Source organism: Eschrichtius robustus, chromosome 2 (assembly GCF_028021215.1).
Source record: "Eschrichtius robustus isolate mEscRob2 chromosome 2, mEscRob2.pri, whole genome shotgun sequence".
Taxonomy (NCBI): domain Eukaryota; kingdom Metazoa; phylum Chordata; class Mammalia; order Artiodactyla; family Eschrichtiidae; genus Eschrichtius; species Eschrichtius robustus.
In genome coordinates, this window is record NC_090825.1 from 83,022,695 (window position 1) to 83,038,342 (window position 15,648).

Below are 15,648 nucleotides of genomic sequence, written 5' to 3' on the forward strand. Positions count from 1 at the left end.
GCACGGAAGCACCGCGAAGACCTGAGCGAGGTGGCCTGAATCCAGCGACCGGCAGGCGTGTGCATGTGAAAGAAATTGCACTTTTTCCACAGGTTCAACCCCGGTGCCCCGTTTGCCGGTTCTGCATACTTTCTTTGCTGGAGTCCCTAACCCTGGGCGGGAACAGGAGGGAGGGGTCCTCGATTCTCTCGGGAAAAGTCCTCCCAGCCCCGCGCTGGGCGGAGGGAGAGTCCGACATTTTCCTCGGCCTCTCTCCGGGCAGCCGGCGTGGCCACCTCGCAGGGCTGCTTTTAGCTACTCCGGACTCGGGCGGAGCAAAAGGAGACTTTCAGGCCGGGCCTTGACCCCCTTCCCCGGGCGAGAGTTCCAGCTCTTGGCCACCTCCTGCCCGCTCGTGAGTCCGAACACCCAGGACGGCGATCCCCGCAGGGAACCCCCGGGACGCTGCGCGCGACCTGGAGCTGACTCTGCGGGGACCTCGTTCCCAACCCCCGCGGCCCCGGCGCGCGAGGGGGCAGGGGCGGAGCGGAGGCGTCGAGCACGGGGCGGGCTCGGGGGCGGCTGGGAATCGCGGAGCCGCCCCGGGGGAGGGACCGGGAGCTGTCCCCCGGAGCTGAGGGCGAGCGGCGGGCGCGGTTGGGCCCCGCGTGCGCCAGGAAGGAGCTCCAGCCGCCTTCGCGGCCGCCGCGTGCTCGGCCTGTCCCCGCCCAGGGGGCTGGAGCCTCCCAACTAACTCCGCCCGCCGCGCCCGCCGCTCCGCCGTCCGCAGGCTCCCGCTTCCGTCTCGGACTGTGCTCGCCGCCCTGCAGGTTGGTGCCGCCGCCGTCTCCGCTGCCGGCCGGCGGGCAGGGCAAGGGCCGGGGTGGGAGCGCTGAAGGGGGCTCGGGAAGTTGGCAGATGCTGGGCGGGGACGGGAATCCTGCTGTCTCAGCTCCCTCTGCTTCCCCGCGCCCGAGGCGGTCGTTGATTTGCTCCTTGGCTGCTGGGGTCGCGGGGGATCCGGCGGCGCGGCCGGGGAGGGTCTCGGGCACTGAGCTTTCCTCGCACTCCCCGAGCCCCTCTCTGACCACCCCTCAGCACCACCACAGCTGAGGCTAGTTGGTAAGGGGTCACCCTCCCGTCCTCCTCACCTTCGCACTTCTCCTGGCGCCCTCACCCTGTGGGTAAAATTGTTCATTCGGCCTTTCTGCCCCCAACTTGGACAACTCTCCGTGCCGGTGAGAAAGGCTCCCCGGTTCCCAGACCCACCCCCGAGACTAGTTTCGGGTCGCAGCGGGGGCGCCGCGAGGGTAGAGCTGGGCTGAAGCCGAGCAGCGACCCGAGGTGCCTGAGTATCGGCGAGTGCCGGGAAGCGCTGGCAATTCCCTCTCCTCTTCTCTCGAGTCCCGGCCCAGCTCGGCGGTCCTTCCTGCCGTGGAGTATAATACGCTGGGTGATCGCAGAGGCGGGATGGAAAGTAACCACCCCCCGGATACTTGGAAAATAGGGATTTAAGCCTGCTTTCAGTCACATTCCTATCTGTGTGGCCTTGGTCGCGACCCTTTGGACACCCTATGTTCTGTTCTGTAAAACGCGGGTCTGCTTTGCCCACCTCTGAGGTCGTTGTGACGATCCAGTGGGATCACTTAGGTGTGTTACTTGATCTTGAGCCACCGGTCTCTGGTCTTAGGAAGGTGCCTGATGGCAGGTCCTGTGTTCGTTCTCATCGTCAGAGTTCAGGTCCTTCAGCTGAGATGTAATTAAGGTCTCTCTAGGTGATTTGGCCAATAGCTTTGTTAGGGTAAAAACTCGTGTTCCTGTATCTGATAATTAGTGTTCAGAATTGAAATCGTCTCTTCCCCACCCAACGCAATCAATGTACAAAGCTAGGACCTTACATATTTCTGTGGTCATAGGATTTCAAATAGCAGAAGATCGTTATTGGCACAAGTCTTTGGAAATAAGAACCGTGCTTGCTTCAGATGTTTGCCAATCTTTAAAACCTCTTTTCCATCTTAAGTGCAAATTTAAATTTGCTTTTAATTTTAACAGTTCAGGAAGTAGACTTTTATTTTAGTAAAGTAAGTTCAGATATTTAGCTCAGATTACTTGTGCCCTATCATTTGTAAATTTTCAGTTTAAAGTCACAGGCACAAAAAGCATTGTTAGCACCACTCTTACCGCTTTATGAAGAAAACAAGTAAATGGCCTAAGAAAGTCAGCTTTAGACTTGAAGTTAAATAGCTATGGCCCGTCTTTCATGAATTCATGATTTAATAGGCATTTCATGAGTTCCTGTATTGTGCAGTGCATTGTGCTATGTGCTTTTAAAGAGAGATAATAGAATATGTTCCTTGCCCTAGAGGGACTTCCAATCTAACTTAGAGACTAATATTTTTATTTCATATTTTTATATAAACATCATGTATTCTAACAACTACATATGGCAAGTAAAATGATGCCAAGAATACATTACTGAAGGCCCTTTAAGATCATTGTTTGGTGAATATACTTAATAGATTGGAAAAAAATAAGTTTAGATAAGCCAGTGTTTTCTGAAATAAAATTTCAAGTGCTTCTACATCATCAAATGGGAGGCATACTTGGAAATAAAATGAATTCTGTATTTTTAGAATGAAAGCTCAGAAAAGCATCCATGTATGTATGATGTAGTAATCAAATATTAAAAGCTATAGAAATTTCAATTCTAACTAGTCAGTAAGTCAATTTATGGTGTCCATATACAATTTTTTCTCAACTATGCCTAGAAAAAATACAGAGATGGAATAAGCTGAAACTTGAACACTTGAACACAATGGCCTGGCGGACCCTGGATTGATTCTGGAAATTTGGCTTAAAAAGTTACAAGATTCTTAGTGAGACTTTTTTTTAAGAAAATCACTTTAAAAAGTTTGGCTTGGTGCAAAGAATGGGCAGGAATCCCACATGGAAAAGATTGACCAGACTAGGTTGTATTTGGTGTGACTTGGTGACATTTCTGATTCTTCTCCTGCTCCTAGGAAGAATTCATCCATCTGCAGGGTATGTGTAGAATTTCATAGGCTTAACATACCACCAGTACTTGGGTTTGAGAGCTTGGGTTTAACTTACATAGTGAGGCTAGGCAGGTTTCGTGGCAGCCTGAGGGATATGAAGTTAACTTTACACTTGGCCTTATTGCTCAGTACCTTTATTTTCCTATTTGTGAAATAAGATGAAAGATTGTGTCACTGCCTTGGAACTGTGTGGTTTGGTGTAATAGTCATGAATATTGAGCCAGAAAGCTTCTTGTGTGTGTAAGAACTTTCTTTCCCCCTTTAACTCCTTTAGCCAGTAAAAGCTAATTGTGAAAATCACATACAAATAGCTGAAAAGAAGGGCTCTGCATAAAGTTGGTAGTGGTGTCCTGTGCTCTCAAGTCTCGTGAGAGAAGTTTCCATCATTTTATCTTCTACAATTTACTGATGTAGAGAATAAGACCTTCGTCTTATCCAAGGTTGAACAGCTAGTGGCAGGAGTAGAACTATAATTTCAATTGCCTGAAAATAGTTCTCTGGTTTCTCCTTACCCTGTGTGGTCTCTTATCATCCAGGACACATTAAAAATCTCACATTTATAAGTTGTGTATGGTTAAGAATTTTGGCTTTGGGTTCTGATGGGCATGGGTTTGAGTCCTGCCAGGCATTTACTAGTCGTGTAACTCTGGGTAAGTTACTTAACCTCCCGAGTTCTCAGTTTCCTCATCTGCAGAGTGGGAATAAAGGAAGTACTTAGCTCAAAGGACGGTTGTAAGGATTAAATGAACTAATTGATGTGAAGTGCTTAGCACATTGCCTGTTACTTAGTACATACCTGAAACTCAAGTAGTTATTTCAGTTTTCTGAGGGGAGGTGGATGACAATGCAAAGGTCCAAAATTTTAAAATAAATAAGTGCATAAAAATATAAATACAGCACCACTCTCAATATTTTGAATTAGCCATTCCCAATGGCTTTGTTAATTTATTTAACAAGTGTTTATTGAGCTCCTACTATGTTGGGCCTTTTCCTAGGCAGTGGCATACAGTGGGATACAAGACGGTCACAGTCACTCTCTTATGGTCTAAAAGTCTGGGGAGGGATATAGATTTGTAAACAGAAAATTATGATCGTATGTGATTTGTGTGTGGAGTAATGCAGAGAACCGCAGAAGGTGGGATGGGATGGTGTCATACTGTGCGTCACATCATCACTGGGGTTGGTGGTAGTCAGGGAAGACTTCCCATGAATACACTAAGACCTGAAGAATGAGTGATAGTTAACAACTGAAGAAGTTGGAGGACTGAAGAGTGTTCCAGACCAAGGGGAACAGAGCATGATGCTTAGAATGGAACTCAGGTAGATAATGTAAAAGAATAAATAAGTGAGAGCTGGAGAGAGAGGTGTGGCACCTGGCGAACCCAGGCTTTGTCTAAAGGGAACAGTAGATACTCAGCTCCAGCCAAGCGTTGTCAGGTTGGGATGCAGGCCAAGTGTTGCCAGATGCCCTGATTTTTTTAAGAGGAGCTTAAAATTCATATTTCATAAATGTGAAATGGCCCAAATGTTTTTAAAACTATTGTGTGGGCCAAAAACCAGACGCATTTTGTAGTTGGTATTCAACTCAGGGCCACTACTTTATGACCTGTATTTTAGGAAATGAAATAAGTTTAGTGTGGCTAAAGGAATGCATCTTAGAAGAAGAGGCAAGGGAAGAGCCCACAGGTAGGGGCAGAGCCACATCATTCAGGGCCTTGTGTCACTTGCCAAGGAGGGTTGGCTTGGTCCTAAGAGCAACGGATAACATCAAAGACTGAAACAAGAGTGGCATGCTTAGATTTGTGTTTACAAGGTATTGATACATTCTGGCTACTGTATGGAAAATGCCTGGGAAGAGGCTATAGTGATAACCATTTAGGAAGCTATTGCAATGGTCCTAGCAAGAAATAAATATGTCTAGAAACAGGGTATTCAAGCAGGATGGAGAGAGATGGGTAGATTTCAGACGTGTGTATGAACTTCCACTGTTGGGAGATAACTCTCCATTAGTCACTCATGTTTCTGCACGTCTTGTGAACAGAGGCACTGACTGTTTTCATTCCAGACTATCTTTTTAAGGACTTTTATATAGCAGATAGCTATGGAAGATAGAGGTAGCCTTTCTCTATGGAGCAAAGGGCAGGTAGGTTTACTGTCCATTGTAAAAGACTTGGTACTCTAAGCTCAGGGGTCAACTTCTCTAATGCAAATCATTTAGTGTGTAGGTATGCTATGCTAATATTCCTGCTACTGCTTTTTCTGTGAGTAATGTAATCCTTTGTCTCTGACCTAGGAATCTCATTCGTTGTGCTGGCGTCCATGAAACTGTGGTGTGCTTATTTGTTAGCACTAGCCACCAGTTTAGCCACTAGCCACATTGTTTAGATTTGTTTCAGTTAATTAAAATAAAAAATGTTACTTCCTCAGTCACACTAGCCACATTTCAAATGCTTAATAGCCACATGTGGCGGGTGGCTACTACAGTGGGTAGAGCAGACACAGAACATTTCCATCATCGCAGAAAGTTCTGTTGGATGTTGTTGGTTTAAAGCTTCAGATTTTTTGTCTTCTTGGATGAGTAGAGGCAGAAGTTGTTGATTATGACAGCATACAAATGATGCTTGTTTTTGTGTTAGGTTCATCGGGGTTCTTTCATACAAAGGAAATATTTCAGTTTGAATAGTTAGTACAGTATTTAGTTCACACCTGCTGGGGAAAAAACAAGTAGAGAATTATCTGCAATGTCAACTTGGAGACTGGGCAGACTGGAGCCATGTGGCAACGTAAGTTCTCCAGATTTATGGCATTCTTCAAAATCATGTGTGACCGTGAGATAGGGATCTGTGCTAAGAGGAGCTTGAACTTCTGAGCACTGTCTTCAGCTTCATCTACTAGCCATGCTTAACATCAAAGGACAAGATTGGCACGTTTGCAGCGAGGTTCCGCAACACAGCCAGTCCAACAGCCAGTCCACAGCAGCCAGCTGTGCTGCCTGCACTCACATAAAGGATGGAGGACAGGAACAAGACTTCCACATGGCTCTTGCTCAGGGAGTTTAAGAGGACGGCCTCAAGAAAAGAAGGAACTGGACTCAAAAGAAAAACCAAAAAACAAACTCCAAACCCAGCAAAACACAGTAGTACTGAAAAGCACAACCTGAAGTGGCACAGCAGAGATGGGGAAGGATGCCAGGAAACAATAAAAGCAGTAGATCCCTGCTTCCCTATCCGTTGCGGGAAGCTCATTTTGAGGAGGACATGGACCACAAGTACTGGAAAGTGAAAGCACAGTGTTCTTTCTGTCATTCTGTATTTCTGTCAGCCCAGCCAACAGCTGCTGCAGCCACAAAGGACAGTGTTTTACCTGCATTGAGCGTGCAGTTGACTGCTAGTCCTGTCTTTACAACATAAGCAAAACAAAGGACAGCGGTAGAAATGTTAAATAATAAACACAGGGGCCCTTACAGAAGAATCATACTACCACCTGCTATTTCCATGGGTAAAAATGCCTTTTCAAAAATTTCAGATATTACAAATTTCGTTTACCTATGCTGGAAGAAATTTGCTTCAGAATAGTACCTATTTGTAGTGTGGTAAAATTTTACTTATATGAAGACTAATTCATATTTTTAAAAATCTAAGTTTTAAAATATTTTAAAGATTGAACGTATTAAAGTGCTTACATACATAACCCAGAACCTGCTAAGCCTGTTAACCTTGTAGAACTGTTTTGAAGAAAGTTTTTATAAAGAGATACGTTAATTTTGAAGTAGAATGATGATTGTTTGCATGTAACTGGAGGCTTCTAGAGTGTTTAAAGAAAACTTATGTGGGTTATACATTTACCTCCTTTTTAAAAAAAATTTATTTATTTATCTTTGGTTGCCTTGGGTCTTTGTTGCTGCGCGTGGGCTTTCTCTAGTCGTGGCGAGGGGGGCTATTCTTCGTTGCGGTGCGCGGGCTTCTCACTGCGGTGGCTTCTCTTGTTACGGAGCACGGGCTCTAGGCGCGTGGGCTTCAGTAGTTGTGGCACGCAGGCTCAGTAGTTTTGGTTCACGGGCGCTAGAGCGCAGGCTCAGTAGTTGTGGCACACGGGCTTAGTTGCTCTGTGGCATGTGGGATCTTCCCAGACCAGGGCTCGAACCTGTGTCCCCTGCATTGGCAGGTGGATTCTTAACCACTGCGCCACCAGGGAAGCCCACATTTACCTCTTGTTTACGATACTAATTGCATCAACAAACCCTTATTTTCACAGATAATCCTTCTCAAGTTTCAGTAACTTTTGGGAGAGCCAAGGTCAGGTGCTATTAGGGTTTGTACCAACGTAGAGTCCCTTACATAAATGTCTCAGTCAGTGAGGTTTTACTCCATTTAGTGTTTTAATGCTATTATACTTTGCTAAATGTCTTATTTTTTAAATTGTGAATTAAAAATATTTCTGTAGGGATGGAAAAGCTTGGTTGTCCCCCCTACATTCTCCCCTCCTCATCCCCCTAAACGTGGTAACATCAGTTGTTCAGTGTGCTTTCATTTTTCTCTTTCTGTTTGGTTTGCCATAGCTCCTAGCTCGTGCTTCAGGCTTGCATTTCCTTGTGCCTCCCTTCTCTTCATGCAGAGAGCATGAAATTAGAAATAATCATTGTCTGTTGTATTTCTGAAGATTAGAATTTCACCAGTTGCATGCTGTCCCTTCTCAGACCGGGTGTGGTAAATCATCTTTGGAAAACTGGCTCCAGTAAAACTGGAGTATGCAGTTGAAACAAATGCAGGAGACTTGCTGTTTATTGCATGAGTCACTTATGGGTTCAAATGGAAGGAAATGATACCAGATTGCTTTTCATGCACGTCATTATTACATCTTATTTTAAAATAGGCCTGAAATAAGGAAATAAAAATAAACTGATAAGCTCTTTCTTTTCCCCAGAGAATTTAGAATTATATGGGTTCTAGTGTTAGGTGATTAAAACAGTAACAATGAGGGTCACAAATTAGGCCTTGTCCTTTAACCTGTGATTTCCTGTGGTGCTGAGAACTTTTTAGGGTGTATATTTCTCATCTTGCACATGAGTGATTTTAATCAGGAGCAAAGTAGGTTCTTTCTATTATAAGCCATTTCCTCCATGGCCCTTGCCTCACTTAGCTATTACTGTATGCCTAATCGACCACAGTGAAATGTCTTTAAAACATTTTCTAGGGGAGTAAGGACTTTGGGGAGAATTTTTATAAAGGAAAATGCCGAGAAGGAAAGTTTGAATGGTTTCTGTGCATAGTTAAATGTTTCCAGAGAGACTGAAGAGTCAAGGAGTTGCTAGTAGGATATGTTAATGTAACCTTTCACCTAGTTACTGTCATTACCTAAATCATAACTATGTAGTTTTAGCAAATTCTTTGAACTGGTTCTAGTTCCTTAATGAAACAGATTGTCCTGTTCCTGTTCTTTTCCAGTCTACAGTCACTGCCATTTCAAAGTTTGCATTGCCCTAGGCTTTCCCTCTCTCCTGTTTTTAACAGCAGCTTGTCATCCTATTACAGATGTTCACTAATATCTTTGTCTTTGGCTTTACTTCAGTATTTGCGGAAAGTTTTTGTATCTGTGTATTTGATATTGACTTCTAGCTTTTTGGTTCCTAATAGGGTACCTTCTTTCACTTATTCAACAAATATTTATTCAGTGCCAAGCCATGTTCTAAGCACTATTCTTTTTTTTTTTTTTTTTTTTAAAGAATTTACTGGATTCTGAGATAGGTCATGCTACCTTAAGATGAATCTTTTTTTTTTTTTTTTTTTTAATTAATTAATTTATTTATTTTTGGCTGTGTTGGGTCTTCGTTTCTGTGCGAGGGCTTTCTCTAGTTGCGGCAAGCGGGGCCACTCTTAATCGCGGTGCGCGGGCCTCTCACTGTCGCGGCCTCTCTTGTTGCGGAGCACAGGCTCCAGACGCGCAGGCTCAGTAATTGTGGCTCACGGGCCTAGTTGCTCCGCGGCATGTGGGATCTTCCCAGACCAGGGCTCGAACCCGTGTCCCCTGCATTGGCAGGCGGATTCTCAACCACTGCGCCACCAGGGAAGCCCTAAGCACTATTCTTGACCCTAGAAATTTGAGAGTGAGCAAAACATTCATGGTCTGTGCTATCATGGAGTGAAGAGTCCAAGATATAGACAATCATTAATCAGTTTTTTAAAAAGCACAGCAATTAACAATTACATAGTTACAAACAGAGATAAATGCTCTGAATAGAGCAATACTTTTGTGGGCTTGTATAACAGCAACCCAAGGAAGTGACACTTGCTTGATAGCGGAAGCATGAGTAGGAGAATGTGAGAGAGGGTGGGAGGAAGGGCGTTCCCCACAGCAGAGGGAAGTTTGTGCAGAGGCCCTGCAACAGAAGGGAACAGAGTGAGATCAAGTAACTGAGGAGAATTCAGGGGAGAATGGAATGAAATGAGGCTGGACACCTAGGCTGGGGCCAGTCAAGAATTTGTTCTTTATCCTAAGGACCGTGGAGAGTGTTTTAAGTAGGGGCTGGTGACCCCATTAGATTCGTGTGTGGGTAAGATCATCTGTAGGGGAATGAATTGGAGGGGCCCAGGTTGGCAGTGGGGAGATGTTAGGTGGCTTCTGCATTAATCCAAGTAGAATGACAGGATGTACTAAGCCTGTTGTGTATACTGGAAAGTGGCAGTGAAAATAGATTAAAAAGTGTTTTAGGGGATAACATCAATTATACTTGGGAATAAGATGGGATTATTTTTTATTCATTCAACAGATATTTAGTGAGTTTTAAACTTTATGCCAAACTCTGTGCCAAGCTCTGGGAATACAGCTATGACCAAGATATACAAGATCCCTGCACTCACAGAGTTTACATATTAATGGGAATGACAGCTAATAGGAAATAAAAAATAAATATAATTTCAGATAATAACAAGTCCTATAAAGAAAAACGAAGCTGTACAAGGGAATGGAGAATGACAGAGGAGAGTCCTCATATAGGGTGGTCAAGAAAGACGTTTTTGAAGAGGTGGCATTTCAGCAAAGACCCAAATGAAGTGAGGGAGCTAACCATACAAAAAATCGTCTACCCCGCAGAGGGAACAACAAGTACAAGGTCTTGAGGCTGGAACGGGGACCCCTCACCTTCCAAGAATACCAAGGAAGTCAATATGTGTAGAAATATGGGAGGAGGGAAGAAAGACAGATGTCGAGGATGCCTTGCCAATACTTGAAACTTAAAACATCTGAATAGGCTCATTATATTCTCTTCAGTCATAAGCCACACAATCCCAGGTTGCTTGGCCCCTAACCTGTTTTTAACACTGCTATTGGAACAGCTTCCTCTGCACACCTTGCTAAAAACCTGATGGTGATATTTGCATGTCCATCCTGTCAATCATGACCCTTAAGTCAGCTCGGTGGAAGGGCTCCTCTCCTACTTTAAGCCCACTTCCCATTACAACCCTCTCTGGACTTCTCAATTAGGCAGTTGAAGGTCCTCCTCCAGTGTTTGTTTAGACCTTCCACATAATTTATTGTTTTTCTCCTTGGTGTTACATTTATTCACCATGGCACCTCTTTCCTTCCTGTTAGTCTGTTTCCATCTCTTCCTTCAAGACCAGGTTCACAAGTGAAGTGTTACCTTTTCTACTAGTTTCTTCTGATTGATTCCACCTTACCTGGATCACTGAGCCCCTCAGCCTACTCAGTCTGTGTGATGTCATTTTTTTCTTCCTTCCTTGTGTCACTTGAAAATGCACTGCTTAAACGTGCCACCATTGTTCCAGATTAAGATATTTATGATCATATTCTTTCTTCCTAGAAAAAAATTGGCACTACTGCCAGCTCTGCTATGTGTATATGTGACATTGGCCAGAGCATTCACCTGACGGAGGTTCAGTTTCTCTGTCCACTCCCCTATTTCTTCCCCAGTGTGGTTGTAAGGAGCAAATGAAGTAAAACATGGAAAATGTGTTTTAAATACATGTAAGACATTTTAAAATATTTTAGATGGGCGTATTTCATATCCTCATCTAAATTGCAGGTTTTTCACACCAGTTCCCACCAGCGTGGAATTATGTGTGCTGCAGGAGTTCTGTGAGGTGTCTCGAGCTTCCAGCCACACTCTGCAAGCTGGGGACAACTCAATCCATGGCATGTGTATTAGTCTCCTAGGGCTGCTGTAACAAAATGCCACAAACTAGGTGGCTTAAACAACAGAAGTTTATTGTCTCATAGCTCTGGAGGCTCTGAGATCAATGTATTGGCAGGGCTGGTTCCTTCTGAGGGCTGTGAGGGAGAATCTGTTTTCATCCTCTCTCTTGGCTTCTGGTAGCTCCAGGCATTTCTTGGCTTGTAAATGGAACTCTCCCTGTGTCTTCACATTGCCTTTCTTCTGTGTCACTGTGTCCATGTTTCCTGTTTTTATAAGGACACAGTCATTGGATTGTAGGCCACCCTTGTGACCTAATCTTAACTTGATCATCTCCATAGACCCTATTTCCAAATAAGGTCACATTCACAGGTACTAGAAATTAAGACTTTAACTAATCTTTTTACAGAACAGAATTCAACCCATATTAACATGATTCAATACACATACAAGAAAGGGAAATCACAAACTTGGTGAATTAGCTCTGTATTACTAGAATGACTCACAGAGATGAATTAGGTATGGAAGAGCTAGTTTCCTGTATGATGTAGGGCAAAATAAATGAAATACTTGGTAAAAAATATGTGTGAAATCTGAACATTCATAAATACTTATTTCAGAGTTCTGCAAGTCCTGTTAATTTCAAATTGGTTTAAATTAGAGCATAGAGGGCCAGCCAAGAGAAGGAACAAAAGAACCCAGTAACTTTTCTTCCAAATTGTAATAGTACATTCAGTTATTGTACTGATGTGAATGGAAAAAATATGCAGTGCACGTGCTTATTCATATACTCTTTATGTGAACTTTTTTGTGTGAAAAATTTTATTGCTTCAATTGATTTTTTTTTTTTTTTTGGCCCAGCGTGCTTCTCTTTGACTTTCTGGAAGGCCACATGTGGTCCTATGACAAAGTGACCCTTCTCTGCTAAACACCCAGAAGGGTCTGTTGTTTTTCTCCTATTCAGTGCCCCAGCCTTGTTGATAAAACTCATTCCTCTCTTAGACTTAAAAATCTCATTGATGTATTTTTTTCTCATCAGTTTTTTTTTGTTACTGTTGTTTTGTTTTGTTATTTTTTGATAGTGCAGGGGAGAGTTTGATGCATTGTTACCAGTTGATGTTGGAGAATACCTAAGTAGTAGAGTTTTATCAGATTTGACATTATGATGTTACATTTTATTTGGTGAACCTGCGTTAATCTTCATATGCTCTCTTATTGTCATTTAGGACAGCCTTTGCTTTAGGGACATTGAGGAAGGCACCTGAAGCTGGTGTGGTGGTATTTTCCTGTGTACCTGGCTGACCAATTTAAAAGTTTAACCATTTTTTGTTTCCTAACAGTCTGGCACATAGATCACATCTGAGAAGCTTACTGTAGGAAGTCATTCAGACTTAGTGAATAGAAATTGAATACTTGACCTTTACCTAAAAAGTGGCTATTTTTTGTCAACCAGAAGAGCACAGCTCCTATATTCCAAAAAACTACATGATAGAGAAGGTTTTTAATTGTTACACTTCCATTAATTTACTTCATTATTATTGCTGCATTGAGATTTTCCCTAAAGGAAAAGTCAGCCATAAATTGTTATTTCTGCTTATAGTTTTTTTGTGAAAAAACAATTTAAAGTCAAAGACAATGAAATCCAGGTTTCAGTGTTATTATAGAAATAAATTTCTTCCTGGTGTCTTATCAAGTAGGTATTACCTGGAGAAAAAAATATTTTGATCTTACTCTTCCAAATCTAACAGGATACCTTCTTTCTGAAACTATAAAAGAGTGAAAGAGTTATATGAAAAGGATAAAATAATGGACAGGAGATTAAATTTATTGCTACTTAATCATCATCATCTGCAAAGTTTGATTCTTCCTTGTTCTTAAGTAAAGTTTTTTGGCAAATATTTTCCTTCCAAAACATAAATAGAAGGTCAAAATAGTTACTGAAGTGACCAAGAAATGTGTTGAAGAGACAGTGTATCAGATAGAACATTTCATGGGCTGAGGAGCGAGGCAGTGAGGTGGTGGGGCTGGGTGGGGGGAGGATTAGGGCAGGACATTTTAAAAAGTGTGTTTATTCCTGGAGTCTGGAAAGACCGTGTTTCTGACCATTTTAAATGTTCTTTTTGCTGTTTTTGGTTTTGCAATCTTCCATTTTTGTTCCAAGTTAAAATATTTATATGTATGTTCTTTCTCCCTGAAACATGAACTTCAGACCACACCTGGGACCATCTGGTGTTTTGTGTAATCTCAGCATCCGGTGGAGGTGTTGGACCCTGGCGGTGCTTAGCTACTAGGTTCCAGGACAGTCATAACCTCACTGATACCATTTACCCTATTTGGTGAATTCCCTACACATTTTCCTGAGATACGAATATAAAAATATATATATACTTGAAAACTACAGGGACTTTTTTGAAGTGGTTAAGTGTATGGACTTGAGAGTCAGACAGCCTTGGGGTCAAACCCCAGGTCTGACATTTACCAGCTGTGTGACTTTGGAGAAGTGACTTACCCTCTGTATGCCTCAGTTTCTTCATCTCTGAAACCAAATAATGATAATAATAGTAAACTGGCCCTTACGGTATTTATTATGGGCCAGACACTGTTCTGGTATTAAGTAGTGGGGCAAGGATTTGAATCCATAGACTCTGCCTTAGGGGTCTGTGTCACCTGGGAATAAATGAGATGATCGTGTAGTGCACTTAGAATGGAGTCTGGCACATAGCAAGCACTCAGCCTACTGCTTCTCCCCACCCCTATTACTGCTACACCTGCTGTGATGGCAATGACTGCTATTACTGCTATTAATTTTTTTAAATTGAAGTATAGTTGATTTACAGTGTTGTGTTAGTTTCAGGTGTATGGCAAAGTGTTATATTCTTTTTCAGATTCTTTTCCATTATAGGTTATTACAAGATATTGAGTACAGTTCCCCCTGCTATTCAGTTGGTCCTTGTTGTTTATTTTATATATAGTAGTATATATCTGTTAATTCCAAACTTCTAATCTGTCCCTCCCCTCGTTTCTGCTTTGGTAACCATAAGTTTGTTTTCTATGTCTGTGAGTCTATTTCTGTTTTATAAATACGTTTATTTGTATCATTTACTGCTATTAATATTGTCCACTCTGATTCATACCTAACCACATTTTAATAGTAGTTAATAATTTTCCCAAATACTCTCTCTGAAAAATGGCATTAGTAGTGTCTCTCTCATGTTTTTTTCCCAGCAATGCACTAACACTTGCATTGATTCTTAAAGGGGTTTCCATTTGTTTTTAAACCTAATATTTTAGCAGGTCCATGTAATAAAGTATTTTGTACAGTGCAACCACTTAAAGGTTGAGGCTATGCAGGTGGAAAAAAAGCTACAGGGCTTTGGTTAAACTTTTTGGGAGTTATAAATTGCTGGTGGCTATTTTAGATTTTCTCCAAAAAAGTTAGGCCCTGTAACAATTTAAAACCTTTATTTTTCAGTACAGTGTGTGCTTGATTCCAGGGTGTAAGGTTTGAGGGTGGTTGGGAGCTATATCACCTAATAACTATTTTGCCCATTTCTAAAAATTATCATTCTATTATAATACTCATTTAAAAATGAGTATAAATCCATTTGCCAGTTGGGAATGAAATTGAAAATCTTTGTCATTTTTGCTCCATTCTAACCAGGAGAAACATAAAGTTAACAAGAAAACAGTTTTATTTTTTAAAGCATAGCCTTTTTGGGGTTTAGGCTCACCACTGTGTAATGTTAACCAAGTAGTTTTTCATCTATACAGCATACTTGCTGGTGACGATGTTTCTGGCTCCTTCCCACGAGCACTGTGTACTTATGCCTAGTGGCTTAGTCTAGAGTTTTCAACTAAGGAACACAAAGGGAGGAAAGACTGGGGGAGGGACCCTTTAGCATCCTGAGAAGAGGAAATTGATGTTTACACTGCTGTCAGCTAGAATTTTGAAGCCTTTCAAAAAGAAAGTTACACTGTATGCCCCAGATTTTATAGAGAGAAGCCTAACACCAATTGGAAAATAACATTCCGGAAAGTTTTATGACCTGAGTGTCTCAGGTCCCCCTCAGAGGCTGCAGTGCACTAGAAGGTCTGTGGCTGGGTTTAAAAGAAGAAACGTTGATGTGTTCTCATTCTGGTAAACTATGGACAGCAATATCATAATAATTGCTTCCACTTATTGAGGTAGTTTTGTATGGAGGAGAAGAAAACCAGCTTCCTAGTGTTAGACATTATGGGCAAGTCTTGTCTCTGCCTCTTACTAGCTATGTGACCTTGGGCAAATGACTGACTGTCTCAGTGCCTTGGCTTTACCTTCTTTAAAACAAGGGATTTTCATGGAGTGTGGTGGTTCTAGTTATTCTTTGAGGTGATGTGTATAAAATGTTATATGCATAAAAAATGCATACAAAATGCCTGCTACATGGTTAACTGCTCAGTAAATATTAGGTATATTTATTATTATAC

General features: G+C 42.3%; 1 protein-coding gene across 8 annotated transcripts in view; it reads left to right on the forward strand.

Moving 5' to 3' along the window:
- Positions 1–647: 647 nt before the first annotated feature.
- Positions 648–15,648, forward strand: part of PAM (peptidylglycine alpha-amidating monooxygenase) — a 296,746-nt gene continuing 281,745 nt past the window's right edge. For 4 of the 8 annotated variants that reach the window (XM_068535682.1, XM_068535681.1, XM_068535683.1 and 1 more), the window contains exon 1: positions 650–809. The gene's annotated coding sequence lies outside the window, so the exon portion shown is untranslated. Of the gene's footprint in view, positions 810–15,648 lie in introns of all 8 variants that reach the window. The other 4 variants (XM_068535686.1, XM_068535687.1, XM_068535688.1 and 1 more) reach the window with 3 other exon arrangements.